Below are 7,018 nucleotides of genomic sequence, written 5' to 3' on the forward strand. Positions count from 1 at the left end.
ACGTGACCTGTGAACTACACATACATGTGAGTTGTGGACTATACATACACGTGACCTGTGAACTACACATACACACGAGTTGTGGACTATACATACACGTGACCTGTGAAGAGTTGTGGACTATACATACACGTGCTCTATACAGTTTACCTACATGTGACATGTGACCTCTATAGAGTTTACATACATGTGACCTACATATAGTACATGTTCTCTATGAACTATACATACACATAACCTGTAAACTATACATACACGTAACCTGTAAACTATACATACACGTGACCTGTAAACTATACATACTCGTGACCTGTAAACTATATATACACGTGCCTGGTGGACTATGCCTTTTAGGTTCAGCCAAATCTGTAAGAAAAATCTGAAATTTATATTCACATTTTGCTATGTTGTTATTTTTACAGGTTGTTATTTTAAAGTGACTTGAATTTTAGGCAATTTAAAAATATCTACCAGGGAAGAGTCATGCATACTTGCTCCGGTATCAACAAAAACAATGACAGAAAAACACAAACACACACACACAAACCAGTATCAGTCTACATTTATAGTAACTATGGTAATATGAGTACTGAGTCCGACAAGCATTTCCTGCAAGCCCTTGATGTGGAATGATCTCCAGCGTTTCTCTTCACAGCCTATCCTAAAGATCTCCCCGTTCTCCTCAGTATTCCTCTATCCTAAAGATCTCCCCATTCTCCTCAGCATTCCTCTATCCTAAAGATCTCTCCATTCTCCTCAGCATTCCTCTATCCTAAAGATCTCTCCATTCTCCTCAGTATTCCTCTATCCTAAAGATCTCCCCATTCTCCTCAGCATTCCTCTATCCTAAAGATCTCTCCGTTCTCCTCAGTATTCCTCTATCCTAAAGATCTCCCCATTCTCCTCAGTATTCCTCTATCCTAAAGATCTCCCCATTCTCCTCAGCATGGCGAACGAAAGTTGTTGAGCGGGGGGGGGGTGGCGAACGAAAGTTGTTGAGCGGGGGGGGCGAACGTAACACTCAAATGGGTGGTGATCGTAACGTCTGAAAATAAATTCTCCGGTTTAAAATATAGTCTCCCGTTAAAATTGTTTTGGCATTTGGGTCCGTATCCAGTTAATCAGGAATGTGATTGGGTCCGGACAGGACGGCGTTCGGGTCCGGATCCGGACCGCGGTCCGCCATTTGGTGATACCTGTTCTAGAGGATCTTCTGCAAATGTGCGGTTCTGGCACTCCAGCCCGTCCCCAGAGAACACCGGACTGCAGATGTGGACCACAAGAAACTGCTCCATGTTCCACACACTTTCATGTAAGGGGGGGTTGTCTTCAGATATTTGAATAAGTCAGAATGGCACGTTCATCCAAGGGTAGACTGGTTGTAAATTAGGCTTTGGGTTAGTATGGATCACTACACACCACTGCAGCAGAGTTCACCAGCGCCACCAACGTCTTCCACCTCACTGCTGAAGTGAGGGCCCCAGATGAGGGTAACCTGAGCTTGTCCTGGGACACGTACACCTCACGCACGCCCCGAACACCCGACAAGTCCAGCCTTGCCGGCCCGGTGTCAGCTAGCCCAGGGGATTATCGTGTGGCTGGTGAAGATTCCATACGCGGCCGGGGGGGGGGGGGGGGGGGGGGGGGGGGGGGTTGGATTGCTTGTCCAGACGGCTCACCTGCGTGGAGGCAGCAGCTAACTTTATCCCTCCCACCTGTAACTGAATCAGCCTGCGTTTCAGGGTTAAAAGGGCAAAAACAGGGAGAAGAAGGACCACGTAGCGATATTACTCCACACTGCTGTGACTGACAGCTTTGCACCGGAGACGTGACCCAAGTGTTTAGCAAAAAAAAAAAGGACGTGCACTTCTGTACGAGACATTTAGTTGGATGGAGCCTTCGAGGCTCAGAGTCACGGCAGCGCCCACCAAGCGTCCCTCGTCAGGGACGACGGAGACCATGGCTGGTACACGCGATTAAGGGCAGCACTGCTCCTCAAGAAATTAGCCCAGACGCAGAGTGATGGGCCGGGACACGGCTGTAGGCCGGGCAGAAGGGAGTCAAGAGAGACGGACAGATGGTGAAGAGGTGAAGGGATGAGACTAGGAAGATGTGAAGGGATGGAGGGACAGAAGAAGCAGAGAGATGAGGAACGGAGGAGAGTGACAGAAGGAGGACTAACCGGGTTTCACTGGAAGGCCTGAGCATGCTTGGATGGGTGCTGCTTAATTTATAGAGCATAAAGAGAGAGAGTATGTGAGTGTGAGTGTGTGTGTGTGTGTGTGTGTGTGTGTGTGTGTGTGTGTGTGTGTGTGTGTGTATGAGAGAGAGAGAGAGTATGTGAGAGTGTGTGTGTGTGTGTGAGAGAGAGAGAGTATGTGAGTGTGTGTGTGGTGTGTGTGAGAGAGAGAGAGAGAGAGAGAGATAGAGAGAGAGAGTATGTGAGTGTGTGGTGTGTGTGTGAGAGAGAGAGAGAGAGAGAGAGAGAGTGACTATATGAGTGTGTGTGTGTGTGTGTGTGTGTGTGTGTGTGTGTGTGTGTGTGTGTGTGTGTGTGTGTGAGAGAGAGAGAGAGAGAGAGAGAGAGAGAGAGAGAGTGTGTGTGTGAGTGTGTGTGTGTGTGTGTGTGTGTGTGTGAGAGTGTATGTGAGTGTGGTGTGGTGTTTGTGTGTCTGTATGGCCGTCTCTCTCTCTCTCTCTCTCTCTCTCTACCTTCCTTTCTCTCTCAGTGTCAGCAAATCATAGCCCCATCAAAAGGCCTCAGCCTAACACACATGCACAGCATGGAAATCAAAACCACCACAATGTGGCACATGCAAACAAGAAGGCAAGGTTAGTTCTCACACACCCAATTCGCTCTGAGGAACTTTCATATAATCTGTAGAGAAACATCATATCTTGGAGACTCAACACACACATACATAGATCTTGCCATGTTTGTAATAAAGTTGTTTTGTCTCAACACACACGCACCTCATATCAAACCCGATGATTTGTCTTATTACCACACATTTGTGCACGTCTTTACGAGCCTCACCATCTGGTCCAGTGCGGCTCTGACTTCTGCTTCAACGTCATTCACGTGGTGCTGGTTCCTCATCTCACTGCACCAGTGGTACAGAGCTCACCTGCTCAGATATCAGAGAAGAGCCTCGCCAGTGTAACTGCAGCGGGACGCACTGCAGCGTATCCTAGATGGTTCTATTCATGGATCTATGGATAAAATTATTAAACACCCCAATGCACGGCCAAATCTGTCTAGGAATTGTAGGACATCTTCTCAAACACTGAAACGTTGACATAGCAGCCGTTAAAGACAGCTGGAGTTTTTTTTCCCCTTTAGCTCAGAGGATCCAAATCTCCTCCAGGACTCTTCAGTCAACATTCTTGTTCAATTCTCCCAGCACCAGATAATCAGCCTGTTCTGCAGCTGACTGGACGTAAGGCACTCCGAACCGATCCCACTCAGAACCGATCCCACTCAGAACCGATCTCACTCTGATCTGATCCCACTCTGAACCGATCCCACTCTGAACTGATCCCACTCTGAACCGATCCCACTCTGAACCGATCCCACTCTGAACCGATCTCATTCTGAACCGATCCCACTCTGAACTGATCCCACTCTGAACCGATCCCACTCTGAACCGATCCCACTCTGAACCGATCTCATTCTGAACCGATCTCATTCTGAACCGATCCCATTCTGTACCGATCCCACTCTGAACCGATCCCACTCTGAACCGATCCCACTCTGAACCGATCTCATTCTGAACCGATCCCATTCTGTACCGATCCCACTCTGAACCGATCCCACTCTGAACCGATCCCACTATGAACTGATCCCATTCTGAACCGATCTCATTCTGAACCGATCCCATTCTGTACCGATCCCACTCTGAACCGATCCCACTCTGAACCGATCCCACTCTGAACCGATCTCATTCTGAACCGATCCCATTCTGTACCGATCCCACTCTGAACCGATCCCACTCTGAACCGATCCCACTCTGAACCGATCTCATTCTGAACCGATCCCATTCTGTACCGATCCCACTCTGAACCGATCCCACTCTGAACCGATCCCACTCTGAACCGATCCCACTCTGATCTGATCCCACTCTGATCTGATCCCACTCTGAACCGATCCCACTCTGAACCGATCCCACTATGAACTGATCCCATTCTGATCTGTCCCCCCCGGGCCAGTCTTGGTTCAACGTTCCTAAAGAGGACCCCTCCCTTTTGCCCACAGTTGTCATGACTACTAAGTGACCACCAAAATATCTTTAAGGGTTAGGTCAGCTTCACCAAAGTACGACCACTATCAGGCAAAATGTGTTCTTAACGACGATGTACTGGATGCTGGTTAATAGCATTACCATTAAAAGATCATCTTCAGTTTACCGAGTTTGTCCATAATCCAATTACCTTCCAACAATAATCTGCGATAGTCCATCATCATAATCCTAGAGCCCTATGACACTCAATACTACAATAATAATAGCATTAATCTCATGCACAGGCTGCATTCAGCTGTCACATGATTAACGTTTGAGCATGTACATCCATCTGGTGGAGAGATGGACCCCAGAGGGATCTTCACCCTCCCTGCCATCCCAACGCTGCTGGAGCCATGTGTGCGTGAACACCAGGTGTCCTGCACAGACATGATGAGGACAGGCAGGGCAGGAGAGACTCCACCCTCAGGCCTCCATAGTTACGACAGTGAGAAATGTCATAATTCAATGTAATCCAAAACTTTATCACATACAGACAGTGTAGGGATCTTTTTGGTCTGGTTGAAAAAAAAATCTCCTCTCTGTATTGTGGCTCACATAATGCCGCACTTGTAGGCTAAGCATTTTTTAAATGTGATAACGAGGTCGGCTTCTGCCCATCTGATGCCAGCCATGACTCTTCCCCCACTGAAGAGCTGTCCGTCAGCTCTGGATGGGGCGTTATGGATGTTAGCTGCATACTGCGAGTATCTACTATCTCTGGGTGCTGTGCTCCAAAGATCCTACAACAACCCCCTACTCTCCCCCTCTCCCCCTCTCCCCCTCTCCTCCTCTCCCCCTCTCCTCCTCTCCTCCTCTCCCCCTCTCCTCCTCTCCCCCTCTCCCCCTCTCCTCCTCTCCCCCTCTCCTCCTCTCCCCCCCTCTCCCCCTCTCCTCCTCTCCCCCTCTCCTCCTCTCCCCCTCTCCCCCTCTCCTCCTCTCCTCCTCTCCCCCTCTCCTCCTCTCCCCCTCTCCTCCTCTCCCCCTCTCCCCCTCTCCCCCTCTCCTCCTCTCCCTCTCCTCCTCTCCTCCTCTCCTCCTCTCCTACCCCCTTACACAAACAGCGACACAGAGCAAGAAGCAGTCCTGTCCCATGTGCCTAGCATAATGAAAATAGTTTCTACAGCATAGAAAACCTTGAGTCTTCTCCTAAGAACTCAAGAAGGTGTTGTTGGTCTCCACTAAGCTTCTCGCTACAGACAGCTCCAAAATTTCAACAGAGATCCCTCAGTTTAAACATCCCCAGGGCTCCCAACAGCTCTGTAGCGGACCTGGTACAGCCGGTAGATCATGGTGCTAACAATGGAAAAATCTTTTTTATTAGCAAATAGAACATTTGTCATTGAAATATATTTCCCACCATACTTTTCTATTCTGTTAAATTTGGTGACACAAAACAGTTGGTGGTTGTGGGCAGAGATATTTGGACAACAGCTATTGCTGAATGTGTCCTTCCTGAAAGACAAGCTCTTTCATCGCATGTGTTCTCTCTACTCACAGCACACACACCTCTGATCTCATCTTGCGCGTCGTGTCCAGAGGGAAGCCTGCTGTCTGTCTGTCTGTCTGTCTGCGCACAGTCCTCGGACATCATGGGCCAGCTGCCAAACTGCCCATACTCCCATCCACCTCTCTGTCCATCTCTACATCCGTCCCTCTCCTTCTCTCTATCCATCTCTCTATCCTCTACCTCTCCATCCACCTCTCTATCTCCCCATTCAGCCTCTCTCCACCCACCCCTCCATATATCCCACTAGTCCTCTCCATCCACCCCTCTATCTCTCTATCCAGTCCTACATCTATTTTTCCATCCATCCCTACATCCATCCCTCTAGCCATCCCTCTCTACTTCTCCATCCATCCATCCATCTCTCCATCCACACCTCTCTTCATCCATCCACCTCTCTGTTCATCTCTCTATTTCTCCATCCATCTATGCATCCATCCCTCTCTCCGCCACTCGGAGGTTCTCGGGTGCCAGTCTGGAGTTGCTGTTGTGCTGTGATGCGTGCAGCGTCTTGGCTCCGCCTCCAAGGGCTCTGAGTCACACAGCATGGCTGCCTTCACCTGCCGCTGATGACATCACCACCGTCTAAATATACACGGGACTGCTGAACACCCATGAAACGTACCTGCGCACACTGTGGTGTGCACTCCCAGGCACAGTGCGTTTCCAGTGTCAGTGTGTATAAACATTACACCTGCACTGCTGGGATGGGAAACTGGATCTCCAAATATACTGTATACACAGCGTGCACGACAAGCTATAGCAACATACAACAGTGAAACAACCAGGCCATAACACAAACAGCGCAGAACTGTGGTTAGAAATAGCTCCACACTGAGATTGTGCTTTAACTGCATAGATTGCTTCTTTGTATGTGACAGCTGCTTTTGTGTTGTATTTGAATATGTCACACTGAGTGAACTGGTTTATATGACGGAGACTGGCATGTGTGCTTAATTCAGGCCATGTTGACTGTTGTCGGGTGTGTTTGAGTTTACTCAGTATGGCTACACTGATGTCCATGTTTGAGTGCTCAAGTGTTTGAGTGTTCAGATATTGCTAAGACATTCTGCTACGCCATGCTCTAGAATTTTACTTGCTATGCATTGTTGCTGTATCTGCTGTATAATATTTTAACATTTGACAAAAAAAAGTGATAATGTATTTTTCCATTGCTTTATGCAAATATTTTGAAATAATATTACCTGTGTTCTAAAATTGTGGCATTTAA

The sequence above is a fragment of the Brachyhypopomus gauderio genome, unplaced genomic scaffold, assembly GCF_052324685.1.
Source record: "Brachyhypopomus gauderio isolate BG-103 unplaced genomic scaffold, BGAUD_0.2 sc725, whole genome shotgun sequence".
NCBI lineage: Eukaryota > Metazoa > Chordata > Actinopteri > Gymnotiformes > Hypopomidae > Brachyhypopomus > Brachyhypopomus gauderio.